The sequence below is a fragment of the Hemicordylus capensis genome, chromosome 1, assembly GCF_027244095.1.
Source record: "Hemicordylus capensis ecotype Gifberg chromosome 1, rHemCap1.1.pri, whole genome shotgun sequence".
Classification (NCBI taxonomy): Eukaryota; Metazoa; Chordata; class Lepidosauria; order Squamata; family Cordylidae; genus Hemicordylus; species Hemicordylus capensis.
The window spans coordinates 233,533,795-233,548,314 of record NC_069657.1 but is presented as its reverse complement, the minus strand read 5'-3'; positions in this window follow the sequence as shown (position 1 = coordinate 233,548,314).

The window sequence follows — 14,520 nt, the reverse complement described above, 5'->3', positions numbered from 1 at the left end:
TAGCCTACAGTCTGTATTAATTGCTAAGAGTCTGGGACATGATCCCACTAAGCCCCATTGGTTTTAGTGGGAGAATCAATGGAACCTCAGTGTGTTTAGTTCATGATCAATGTTTCTAATGGGCAAAGATGACTTCTTCAGTGCTTTTCATATTACATAAGCCAAGACAAGCTTTCTACAGTAAGAGGCAAATGGTATGACAAAAGAGATTAACACTGACATCCAAGCAGATAAGCAAACTGTCAAAAGTTGACAGTATAACAGGCAACCATTAACTATGTACCAAAACAATATACCAGACAGTGTACGTCAACAGAAGGGCTGCTTAACAAAGGGGCCACTGTTTTTGTAGTATCTGTCAAAGCACAGGGGAAATAACACCGTGATTGGATTTGACAGGGCCATCATGTATGTGTCAGCCTTGTTCACATTTAAAGCAGGGGGAGGGGAAATCTTACTTGAACAGGAAAAGGAGCACATGGGACGGGGCACTGGAGTCCCACCCGCCCCTTGCCTTAGTCAGGAATAGGGGGAAATGGCTGGAGCAACAGCCAAGGCACGAGAGGGGCAGGGTACAAAAGGGGGAATGGATGGCTGTCTTCCTCTTCCGAGCACCCCTTGTATTGTTAAAGTCACACACAGAGTGCATTTTGCACAGTGTGTCTGCCATGTGTTTGGACATGGTGAGAACTGTTTTGGTCATAAGGTTAAACTTAGAGCTGAAATAAGTTACAATTTAATACAAGTTGTTCTAGTAAGAACTAATCAGCCTACTTTCCTTTCACTGTCTCTACAACTGGACTAAATTTGGTTCGAATCAAGGCTCACAAGTTAGATCTCTTGCACCTCAAATGTTCATGCATCCACCAACTTGGATCAGGGTGAATGGCATTATTACAAACTATATCATTGAGGTATCCATGTGTGTCACTGACTACAACTGTATCAAATTTGGCTCAAATGGGTTAGACAGTCCTCAAGTTAGTGCCCTTGCGCCTCAAAAGTTCACACATCCACCATCTTGGATCAAGGTGGATGACATCAACACAAACTACACCATTGGGACATCTCTATGTGTCCCTACAGCTGTAGCAAATTTGGTTCAAATCAGACAGTCCACAAGTTAGCCCACTGGCCACTCAAATGTTTGTGTGTCTGCCATCTTGAATTAGTTTGGATGACATTGTCACAATTTACGCCATTGAGGTGTCCCTATATGTCCCTACAGCTGTAGCAAGTTTGGTTTAAATCGGTTAAGCGGTTCACAAGTTAGCCCGCTTGCGCCTCCAAAGTGTATGCGTCTCCCATCTTGGATCGGGGTGGTTGGTATCATCACAAAATATTCTGTTGAGGTATCCCTGTGTGTCACTCACTGCAAAGTTATGCAATTTGGTTTAAATCAGTTAGACAGTCCACAAATTAGCCTGCTTGCAACTCAGATGTTCATGTGGCCACCATCTTGAATTGGAGTGGATGACATCATCACACACCATGCCATTTGGGCATCCCTATGTTTCCCTACAGCTGTAGCAAATTTGGCTGAAATCGGTTAAGCAGTTCACAAGTTAGCCCACTTGCGCCACAAAAGTTTACGTGTCCACCATCGTGGCTTGCAGTGGATGCCATCATCACAAACTACACAGTTGAGGTGTCCCTGTGAGTCATTCACTGCAATGTTACGCAATTTGGTTTCAGTTGGTTAAACAGTCTACAAATGAGCCCGCTTGTGCCTCAGATGTTCATGCAGCTGCCATCTTGAATTGGAGTGGATGACATCATCACACACCATGCCATTTGGGCATCCCTATGTGTCCTTACAGCTGTAGCAAATTTGGTTCAAATCAGTTAAGCTGCTCACAAGTTAGCCCACTTGCACCTCAAAGGTTTATGTGTCCGCCATCTTGGATGGCGGTAGATGACATCATCACAAACTATGCCGTTGAGGTGTCCCTATGTGTCCTTACAGCCATAACAAATTTGATTCAAATCAGTTAAGCGGTTCACAAGTTAGTCCAGTTGCTAACTTGTTTATGCATCCGCCATCTTGAATCTTGAAGCGTTTAAGCATTTCACAAGTTAGGTTAAGTCACGCACTGCAACTGTACCTAATTGGTTAAGTGTTTCACAAGTTAGGTTAAGTCACTCACTGCAGCTGAGTGGATGACATCATCACACACTGTGCCATTTGGGCATCCCTATGTGTCCCTACAGCTGCAGCAAATTTGGCTCAAATCGGTTAAGCGGTTCACAAGTTAGCCCAGTTGTGCCACAAAAGTTTACGCGTCCACCATCTTGGATTGGAGTGAATGGCATCATCACCAACTATGCTGTTGAGGTGTCCCTACAATTGTACCCGATTTGGTTCATATTGGTCCAGGCATTGCAAAGTTGAGGGGGGTGGGGACACATGGACACACACACAGAATGCCAGGTGATCTCATAAGCCTACTGGAAAGTAGGCTAATAATACCTGGAAAATTCTTAGTAATGTTTTTCATTATCAATTTTCATGATCTTTTTGTTGGCAGAAAAAATGTTGAAAATCAAGTTGCATATGGTGAAACTGAATTTCACAGTTCAAAACATTTTCTGATCATATCCAGATTGGGGGTGGGGCAAGTGGGATGAGGTTCTAAAAAAAACCCAAAATCAGTGCAAATGTACAGAAAGAGACACACAAACAGCACATCTACATATAATCACTTGCATATACTTCAACAGTTCCTGTTTTTTTTAACCTGCCTGGTTATTTTCCATTGCACTAGACTTCCCTGAGTTCTCTGGTGTGAGATGTTTAACCAGTTGTCTAGATCCTGTTCAAGACATAATAAGTGGCTTAAATTGCTGGAGCTGGCCACTCAAAAATAGAACACAGCCTGATGTAAATGTGCCTTCTGACCTGCATGCCTTCTCCTCTAAATACGACCGTTGTGGAAGATGCTCATGTCTTTTAAAAGATATTCTTCAGTGTCGCACATGGAATTCTTCAAGTTTCAGCTCCTTCCCCTGGGTCTCCACAAGTTATTAGGTGGATGGCTGTAAAGCACGCACATGGACTTAAAATGCCAGTCCAAGCTTTCTCTTCCATTCTCCCTGCGGGAACCACCTACCCAGTTGGTAAATGTTGCTTTTCCATTTTCTATAAGTAAACAAGATCCCGTTTACTGTTGAATTTTGCTCTCATTAACTGACTTCTTATAAGCCAGTTACATTCTCCCTTTCATTACCACTTTGCCAGAGAGTTTTTGCTGTGAGCCATCTCAGTAAATTCCTCCCAGTGGAATCATAAGGGCATGGGAGGCTTCCATAATCTGTAGAGTGTTAACTAGAAGAATACTGTCCAAACAGGAGGTGCCAAACAGAAGTGGCTGGGAATCCTGGGGCACGGCCCTACACTGGGCCCCAGCCCGACACTTCCCCCCATACACCCAGTGTGCAGTGTTCCCTCTAACAGGGATTCCCAAGTGTTGTTGACTACATCTCCCATAGTTCCCAGCCGAAGGCCATTGCAACTGGGGTTGCTGACTGTGGTAGGGAACCCCTGTTCCAGGAAACCCTGCTGGTGTGCCACCTGCCAACACTTCCCAGGCCTACATGAATTGGGAGGAAGCAGGCGTGTGGCCACCATTGAGCACAGGGGGGACAAGCATCCCCCGGCTGCCACAGCTCTGAGCACTTGCGGGAGCTGCCAGAGGCTCACCCCTGCTTTCCCCCATACCTTCAGGGGGCCATAAGAGTTGCTCGTCTGTCCCCATTCTGGGCGTGCTGCACTTGGCGCTTCATTCACATGCCACTGAGTTCCGTCAGGCAGCGAAAGGACTCATTTGCCCCGACCCCAATGGCACGCAACAAAACGTCCAGTGCAGCAGGTGGGTGGGCCGCTCAGCCAACTTGCTGCTGGTGTCCACGCCCCCTGTGCATGGCAGCATATACAGGGGGTGTGGCCGGCACACACTAGCGCACACGCACACACACACAACCTCGGGGGAAGGGGGGCACCGGCCAGGTTTGTCCTACAGCTGCTGGAGAGCTCCCTAGGAGGAAGAGAGGGGATAGGGTGGCAGCAGTAGTGGAGGGTGGCTGTCTCCTCTCCCCTTGGTGACTGGGGAGGGGGCACTCAGATGTGTTAGCAGCAGCAATAGCACCCTTCCTTGTGCTTAAAAGATGAGAAGCAATCCTCTCCATTTGCTGAGAGTGAGCGTAGAAGGAGCCCCTGCTGAGTCTCTTAGTGGAAGCTCCTTCTCCTCCTATGCCCTCAGCAAGGTCACTTCCTCACAGAGATTCTTGCATTAGTGCAAGGCATTCTGGGAGGAAGCCCCCTTTGCCAAGTGGGGGGACAGAAGGAGGCAGTAGCGCCATGCCACCACTGTTCCAGTGACAACCCCCCCCCAAAAAACCCCACACATACACATATGTGTATTTTGTCTCTCTGCATTGACTGTAGATATCTGGATTACTTAAGTGTCTCCTTGAGTTTAAAAAAGAAATCTGAATCATAGGGTCTGAGTTTAGCACTTTGAGGAACCATTTAAAACTTGGAAGAAATGGTGCCCTAAGGACTTGAATCACCATCTGTCCCTTCCCTGCAATGAACAAGTGCTCTTTGAAATCAAAGTGCCGCCCATATAGGGCAGTAATGGAAAAACTTAGATGATCTTTACACCATGTCCTTAACAAGAGAAGCATAATTTCCACAGAAGAAATGGTTTCTTGCCACTCAAAGAAGGAGAGAGCCCACAGAATTAGTGACCAAATGAGAAATTATGCTTTTGGACATGACACGTTAGCCAAAGTCACCAAGCCCGCTGGTCAACAGAAGAAGAGAATATAGGATAAACAGCACAATAACAGAGCATCACCCTGGAATTTCTGGCCCAGTCCCTACACTAGTTTCCAGACATTTTCCTTTTACATTCCCAGGAGAGCAAGTGTTGCAACATGATTCATTAATAATAAATTGTGAAATAATTCATTTTGACTATATCAGTGCTGCTGTAGCAATGCAGCTTAATCACAGTCAGCAATAATGGGCTTTACTGCCTCTTTCCCTCTAATTTTTGGTTGTGAGAATGGGCTTACTATGTATGATTGAGTGAATTTACATTTACATTTACAAATTTACAGTTATAAATTTGATTCAATTTATGTAAATAAGCAATTACTGGTTTGTTTTCTCCCCCCCCCCCCAGAGATAGGTGGCCAGTCATCAGCTCCATGATAACTCCAAGCAGGCCTTAGAACACCACAAGTTCTGTACCCATCCACGTATCAGTAACTTGTGCTTAGCCCCTTCATCAAGTTCCATCAAGCCAGCCTGATGAGCACAAGTCCTTCTCTTCTGTGTTTTGTGGGTTTAGAATGAGAAGGAAGTGGGTATTTCATTCCAACAAGAGTAAAATACCCATTTGGCAGGGCCAGACTGGGGGTTTCAGTTCTGGAAAGCTTGCAGATGCTGTAGATTCCTCTCCTCATCTTGGAAGTATAATAATGAGGCTTTTTAGAAAGGAGAATGGGTAATTAAGAGCAGAATGGGTAATTAAGGGTGGGAGTCGGGGAGCAGGGGCGCCCCACAGGTGGGGCGCACCGGGAATATGCCCTGTGGGCCAGTCTGAGCCTGCCATTTGGTGCAAATGAATTGTCTCCACTAATCCGTAGAGTTCTCTTCGAGTCCATTATAGTTCCAACGGATGGAGACTCTTCCAAAGAACCTGGCCATGTCAATATATAAGCCACTGTCTACAATTATACTTCCCTGTGGAAAAACATGAATTTGAACACACAGATGCCTGCAAGAAACTTTCTGTGCCCTGAGGGGAAAGGGAGGGACCAGGAGTTTAATCAAAGATACAGCAGCAACAGACATGGGCATTTTTCTACCTTGCTTTACCAATGAGTGGTTGTGGAGGCAGACTACAGGACCTCAGAGCATTTCCTCTTCTGTTCCCAGTTGCAAAATAATTTTCTGCTTCTTCCCCATCCCCACCCACATGCCACTCCCACCCTCACCCGCTACACAGAGCTATCACAAATTCCCTTATTTTCTGAGGGAGCATGTAGGGTGACTCAGAAATGTTGGAACATTTAATTGAGGGGAGTATGAGAATAAAGAGAACTCTGTCTGACCAAATAAGAAGGAAAGAATGTTTTGAAAAGCCTGAAGAAAAAACACTCAAGTAGCTAGAGGAAGTAATAAGCATATGTTTATTGAAAGTTAACACATGCATACAAATTCTTCTCGAGATGGAGTCTGATCCTTGCATGAGATCTCATTTGCTGTCTAAAGCTACACCAGTATAAGGTGCACGGCAGCACAACCATACTATTTTATCAATCAAGGCCAAGGGCATGCTAGGCCTAAAAGCACATAAATTAAATTTTCCACCATTTTTAAATTTTATTTTTATTTAAAATATTTCTCTATCACCCAAAACGTGTGTCTCTAGGTGGTTTACAATTAAAATCATTTAAAACATTAACAACATTTAAAACCCAGTATTAAAAATATTAAAACTATAAATCTAATTAAAAGCCTGGGTGAATAAATGTGTCTTCAGTGCCTTTTTAAAAGTTGCCAGAGATGGGGAGGCTCTTATTTCAACAGGGAGTGCATTCCAAAGTCCAGGGGCAGCAACAGAGAAGGCCCACTCCCAGGTAGCCACCAAACAAATTGGTGGCAACCACAGACGGACCTCTCTAGATGATCTTAACTGGTGGTGGGGCTCATGGCGAAGAAGACATTATCTTAAATACCCAGGGCCTAAGCCACTTCTGAAAATCCTAAAAAAGTGAAATAATAACAGAGGCCTTTTTGCCTCAATAAACTCTGTCTTTCACATTATTATAGAATAATCAGAATGATACACATATCAGCTCTAATTAGAAAAGACACTGGTGCATTGGCCCACCGGCTGTTTGCTCCCCTCTTTTGCTCTATACCTCTCTGTCCTCTTGTTAAGGACACAGAGAAGGTTGTGCTCATAAGAAACTACATTTGTGAGTTTAAATGCTTTGTAAAATCCTCCCCACAACATTTATCTCCACTAAGCACGTCACACTGGTTGGAGCTTAAGGACTATTTCACTCATTACAAAACTAATGAGTACATTAGTACTAGGGCTGTCAGATTTCCTGAGCCTCAGGAGGCAAAGTCTGGGAGATGAGGGATGCTGCCTGGTGGATCAGCAGTAGAAACTCTTAAGAGTATGGGCAGAGTCTGGCAGTGGCTAGAAGAGGGTGGGTAGAGATAGGGGTGGTATCTAGTGGGACTGGGGATAGAACTGGCTGTGACTGGTGCCTCAAGGTCAGGGAAGCCTGATGGGCATGGTTTATGGAGTGGAGCTAACAGCAGAAGCACTCAAACCAACATAATCATTTTACCCTCATAAAGGTAAAAAGTAAAGTGTGCCGTCAAGTTGATTTCTACTCCTGGCGACCACAGAGCCCTGTGATTTTCCTTTGGTAGAAAACAGGAGGGGTTGACCATTGCCTTTTCCTGCACAGTATGAGATGATGCCTTTCAGCATCTTCCTATATTGCTGCTGCCCGATATAGGTGTTTTCCATAGCCTTCTGCTTGTTAGTCAAGCATTTCCCCGCTGTGCCACTTAAGGAAACCAAAATGGAAGTTTCACCACAAGGGCTTTCAGGGCAAAAGAGGCTCTGACTCCTATTACTCAAAAAGAAATCCACCCTAATAAAAAATGTTGAGTCCAAAACAAACAAACAAATACAGAGTGGCAATCCCAAATTTGCCCCACATCTAGGATGGGCAATGGTTTGGATTGACTGGAACAGCATTCCAACCTTTGACCAGTCTTAACTGAAGGGCTGCTATCCTTACAAACCACCCGCTGGTAATTTCTTGAAAACGGGGGAAAGAGATTAAAAATTTAAAAATTATGTTGTAGAAAATTTTGTAATCAATAATCTATGGGCACATTCTCACATAACACAAAAGCGCAGTTAAATGGAGCAGAGCTTGGAAAGAGCCGGCATGGTGTAGTGGTTAGAGTGCTGAACTAGGACCAGGGAGACCCGAGTTCAAATCCTCATTCAGCCATGAAACTAGCTGGGTGACTCTGGGCCAGTCACTTCTCTCTCAGCCTAACCTACTTCACAGGGTTGTTGTGAGGAGAAACTTAAGTATGTAGTACACTGCTCTGGGCTCCTTGCAGGAAGAGCGGGATATAAATGCAAAATAAAATAATAATAATAACAACTAGCCGACCCCGCACAGAGCATCTGTGCGGCACTTTGGGGCCGGCTGTTTCCCCCTCCCTCCCCTTGTCTTTTCTCTCTTCCCTTTCCCTCCAGCCCTGCGCTCTTCAGCCCTCCGCCCTCCCATTCCTCCCCCCACACAGAGCCTGACCTGGTGGCGGGCGACCAAAAAGGGCCCCGCCACCCACCCGCCTCTGCCGTTTTTTTCTCCCTCCCGTCTGCCTGTTGCCACCTCTTTTCTGTCCCCCCTCCACCCGCCCACCGCCACTTTTCTCTCCCCCCGCCCGCCGCCATCCCCATCGCTGCTTTTCTCTCCCCCACTCCTCCACCCGCCGCCACTTTCTTTCCCTTCTCCTCCTCCCTCCTCACTTGGCTGGGCCTCTTGCCGGAACTCGCAGCGTGTCGCGAGAGTTCTGCCACCAAATCCTGGACACGCGTGCTGGCTAAGATAATTAATTATATAGATAATTTGTGAATGTCTGAATGCATGCAACCACAGTTTTGTGGCAAAAGCAACCTGCGGTTTCCCTCACCAAACTCCAGTTTGAACCTTCGGTTTGTAGTGTGTTTCGCCATCCCAACTTGAGGTTTTGCAGTGACAGAATTACATCCGAACACAGACAGTGCCATAACCACGGTTGTGTGCATTTTCTGGAACCATAATCATAGAGAGGGCATCCCAGACCCACCCGGGATCATGCCCACTCCATACCTGCAGTGCTTCTAGCTGGCCACCTCTTTGAACACTTACCCCCACATCTGAGATCTAAGAAAGCCGCTGTGGAGCAACCAGCTGCCAAGGCTGTCAAATGGGAAAGTCACATGCAGGCATGCCCTCTTCCCACTCTGTCCATTGTTCCCTCCTGGCAGTTAGGCAAGAAAGGAGATGGGATGGCAAGATGGGAACTATGTGCTTAGCTCTCTGAAAATGAAGCAATCAAGATGTATGTTCACAAACAGTTACAGTGGCAACATAAACAGGGCAACCCTGCTGGGATGGCAACATATGGCCATCGGGGTCAGGTTTAAAAGGCAGCCCCACATGGCGATTCTTGAATGGCTGAAGTCTATTTTTTGCACAGTGATGTTGGGGAAGGGGGGCCCAGTCCCTTCCCTTTGAGGGAACACGTGCAATCCTTAGGTTTATTCATGAGAAGGGCCGGGCAGCAGGATCAGCATTGCCTCCAGTGACGGGGGAGATTCCTCCTCTGTGATGATGATAGATGCTGTTCCTGAGCAGACCACTCTCTCATGAGAGTGGAAGGCTATCGGGTAGGGATGAGCCTAAAGTGTTCCGGTGCCTCTTTGGAGAGGCACTAAAATGTTTTGGTATGGGGTGGGGGTTCCCTTAAGGGGAGGTAGGTCCTCAAAGCCCCTGCCGGCCCGCTGCAGCGCTGTTGAAGCAGAAATACTTCAGTGCAAGTGGCAGTTTGTGCCGCTTGCCCCTTTAAAATGCCGTGCCAATGGGATGTGTCAGGAGGAGAGCTGGTCTTGTGGTAGCAAGCATGATTTAGCTTTTTCTTAGCTAAGCAGGGTCTGCCCTGGTTGCCTATGAAAGGGAGACCAGAAGTCTGAGCACTGTAAGATATTTCCCTCAGGGGATGGAGCTGCTCTGGGCAGAGCATCGAGGTTCGAAGTTCCCTCCCTGGCTTCTCCAGGATAAGGCTGAGAAAGATTCCTGCCTGCAACCTTGGAGAAGCCGCTGCCAGTCTGTGTAGACAATACTGAACTAGATGGACCAGTGGTCTGACTCAGTATATGGCAGCTTCCTATGTTCTTCCTATGTTCCTATAGTATGTCCCCTGGCATCCCTCATGCAGCATTGGCACATGATGCATCAATGCCATTTGCAGGATCCTTGGATGTGCACCACTCACACGAGTGTCAGGCCATGGAGACTGGCATGCAGGCTGGATGGCAGATATGTCAGATGCAGGGCGGACAGCAGGCTGTGCTCAGCCTGGTTGCTTAACACAAGCAAGCCACTGGGAAGGATACCCCAACAACACCTCTCCCTGTGGCGGCAGATCTGCATATGCTACAACACTGGTCCAAACCCGGGGAATTTGAATGAGAGTTAAGATATGTCTCCAGTCCTGGTGTTTCCCCAGTCTGCCCACCCAGCTACGTCCGGACACATGCACCATCAAAATCTCCTTTGGGTACGTCAAAGGCTTGCCTGGAGAGGAGGCGGTCGCTACACAAAAGATCTAACGTTAACCAGAGAGAACGCAAGCGTGCTCCCCCTTTTCAGATAGCTCAACTCATGAGTGCGCAGTCTGATGGAAGACCCAAGGTTGGCAAGCCTAAGGTCCTCACCAGTAGACTGGCCCTCTCATGAGAGTGCTAATCACCTGGTCGAAAGCTGCCATAGGAACAGGAGTGTGGTTTGGACTCCATGGACTGTTTTGCCAGGGTGAGCCATTGCCCTCCCTCATATACATATCCTCTCCTAGAAAGTCATCATGTTCCCTTCCCTTTCCTGAGTAACAGAAAAACAATGCCCCTCACATCCCCCCACTACCAGAAATTGTGCTTGTGCAAGACAGTTTTGTTGTGGGGCCCTTACAAGGGCGGCCATGCAACTGCTGTCAGAAAAAGGGCTGGGATGGAATGGCATTTATGTTAGAGGTTGTTGATTTTTACCCACAATAGGTAAAACAGCAGAGCACTAAGGAATGAGCACACACTCCAGTTACAGAGTAGGTAGCAGAGGATGGTTTGGATATTGCAGCTATTTAGAGAAAACACATGGAGATCCTTGTATGACTAAACACTAAATGTTTATTGGTTAAATACACTTAGATAGGAAAGACCTATATCTAATCTAAAGGACTACATAGTGGATAGGTAAGGAGAGAGAGAGAGAGAGAGAGAGAGAGAGAGATGTTTCCATCTGCTCTCTAGGAGGAAAGGAAGGATTGTGACTCAGCCCAGGAAGTGCTGCAGAGTCAGTTCAGGGGTCATAGAGTAGGGACAGATAGGGAGACCCTGACTCACTGTCTCTACTCCCAATGCCCCTAGTGGTCATTAGGACAGTTGGTGCAAAAGGTCGATGCACTGGAAGTTCATCTCCAACAATTTAAAGGAATGTAAAAGCGCTTTCTCTGCTGCGGGTGGGCAGATCATTCCAAAAAGGCATGATGGTGCTCAGCAGTCATGGCCAGTGGCTGCCACCCTGGAGATGTTCTACACCTTGCCCACAGTCTGGCGACATGAGCATTGCTGAGCTTGCGCGAAGGCGGCCTCAGCTGACCAGGAAGAGGGAGGGACTCCCTTACCCTGAAAAGAGAGGTTGCCGGGCTGCAGTTGGATAAATGTCTGCGATGTGATTCACATGTTACATGCAAATGTGGCCTCTGTGTGTGTGTGTGTTTAACCTATGCCTTGGCCATATTATTGATCAGAAAGTTTGAAACTATAAAGTGAGCACTTTATAGATCATAAATAATTAGTAGTGGTTATGTTACCATAAGTGCTGAAAGCTTTCAAAAATAATAACCAGTTCAAAGAAAAATCCAAATCCTTGCTTACAAAGACAGTCTTCATGACCTAACATGCTACAATACTTGCACTCATTGGCCGACACCCAGAGCAGCAGAGCTGTTTCCCCAGCCCAAAAGTCCCCTTGGGCACACACATGGAATTAGTTGTGCAGACCTTTGGATCCTGCCAATAAGTTGTCCAAAGCCATTTCTTCAGGGAGCTTCATAACTGATTAGGAATTTGAGCCGGGATCACATGCATCCAAATGTAACAGTTCTCAATGTATGCACCATGCTGAAGGTGACGATTCACTATGTTTTTCTTTCCCATCCAAACATCAAGGACCCAAATCCTACAGCCATTTTAAAAATACAGGCTCAACTATCAACTCTATAGTAGTGTGCAGAGAGGCCCGAGGCACTTCCCGCTTTTGAGACCCCTAGCCATCATAAAAATAATGTCCAAAAATTTCAAACCCGTATCCTCACAAAACAAGATTGTCCTCACAAGAAACAAGATTATCCTCATAAATTTCACATTGAATTTGAGCCTATAGACTATGAAAGCCTATGATGATGGCCAAACTACCAAGTTAGGGCTCAACCAATCCACCAGTCACCAATCACATCTCTTATTTGCTTAAATTTGCAGTATTAAGTTGAGAGTGTGCATCACATTTTTGTTTGATAGGGATGCACATAAAAACAAGTTGTGAAATTTATCACATGTCAAAACATTAACAGGTGTCTAAATCTGAGGCCCCCTTTCAGTTTAACATCCAGGCCAAATGTAGTCTGGACCCAGGGGTGTTGCTCTAATTGAGCGGATGGGTTCAATGAAGCTGGGGGCCCCAGTTCCTGAGAGCCCCCCAGCTTCACCCTCCCTATTTTCTTCATTTGCTCCCTCACTCTGAGGGGCCGCCAGGGAAAAGGGCAAACATGGGGCTCCTCTCCCCGAGCTACACCCTTGCCCCCACCCCCACCCCCACCCCTTGCATTCTACAAGAAGTCTTCCTTTCCTTTCCTACACAGTTATTTAACATAAGAGGAAGAGCTTTTATCTTCAATGGAAGGATGGCAGATGTTTCAAAGCAATTGTTAGAGATTCCACAGAACTGCAGTTCCAAGCGTCGCCTATCACAAAGTTCACTCTAGCCCCAGAGGGACAGTCTTTATCTCTTTTTCCCATGATCACAGTTTAACTTAACCCATACCTTCTTCTGCTGTTTAAACCTTTTAAGGCTTACACAGCTCCAGCGGGATCAGCTACATTTCCTTTCCCCCTCTATATGGCATTCAGAATAAAAACAATTTTTTTTAAAATGTCAACATTCTCATTTAACTCTTTCACCATCAGACAAAGATCACCAGTGTAAGAAACGGAGAAGATTCTTGCAAACATAGTTTGACATCATTGACGTCTGTTGTCTATCTTTACATGTATAAATCGTATTCAAAGTGTAGAGCTAAATGCAGAACTGTATCCAAAGACACAAATGTATATAATGAGCTAACAAGTGTGTGTGTGTGTGTGTGTGTGTGTGTGTATCAGTGGTGGCCTGTGAACACACCTCCGGGTGGCGTCGGTAGGCACCTTTAAGAGTACATAAATTTGGTGCTCACCTCTGCCACCGCGGTACCTGAACACTATTCGGAGCCACAACGTGCCACCCAGCAGCCCCTACGGCGAGGAAGCGCCTCTGCCACTCACCTGGCCACTGGTCGGGGCTTGGCTCCGTGGAAGCCAGGTGAGTGGCGGAGGTGCTTCCCTGCCATAGGGGCTGCTGGGCGGCATGTTACAGCTCCAAACGGCGTTCAGGTGCCAACGTGGCGGAGGTGAGCACTGAATGAATTGACTCTTAAAGGTGCCTCCTGCTGCCCCTCCCCCTGGAGGCGCGTTCATGGGCTGCCACTGATGTATATGTATATTTCCCCCCAACTTATTTCTCTAAACTTAACCCCATGATTCTGGGGCTGGATTTCACAGCTTTGTAGGATATTTGGAGCTGGTATTAAGAAGCAGTGAACCCAGGCCCAGGTATGTGTTTTTTTAATGAATAGCAGTTTAAGTGATAGAAAAACTGATAAGCCAGATAATGGCGGACATCCAGCCTAGCACAACACAAGGTACTCTAGCACTATGCTGGTGCTATGGGGAAGGCAGTGCTAGGCACATGCTAAATAAGCTACAGCTTAGGGGCTCACAATATGAGGAACCGCCATGAATACCAAAAAGGACTAAATTTCAAGTTTTACATAATTTCATTGAAAAATAAGGAATGGCATGACAAGATGCTCCTTCTGATATCCCTTCTTCCACACAATAATTAAAGGTAAAGGAATTCTGCTCTGATCCTTTGTATCAAATCGCCCTACAACAGGGGTTTCAAACATGTGACCTCTAGGGGTCCCCAATGCAGCATGCCTCACTCACTATACTTTACACAAATGGACCCTTCAGGAATCAGAAGCCAATTCTTTTAGTAGAGCATGCTACAAATGTTTAAGAATGCTTACATTGCTAGCGCTGAAGGAACAATTTCTAAGCATGCCAATTTATTGTCTAAGTGAGGAGGAATGGATGATTTGGAATTTGGGTGGAATGGGTGTTGTGTTATATTCAGACATAGTAAATTAACTCTCTGCTCTCCCCTTAACTAGGGACCAGACTCCCCTACTCCCGCGTATCCCCATATGCCTGGAGAAACCCTGTGCAGGCTTGTGTTTTAGAGCTGCCAGGGAACTGTCTATAAACCTATTGATAAGTCTGTAACATTACCAACACATCTGGGTATTTGAGGGACCGCCTGCTCCCAAGG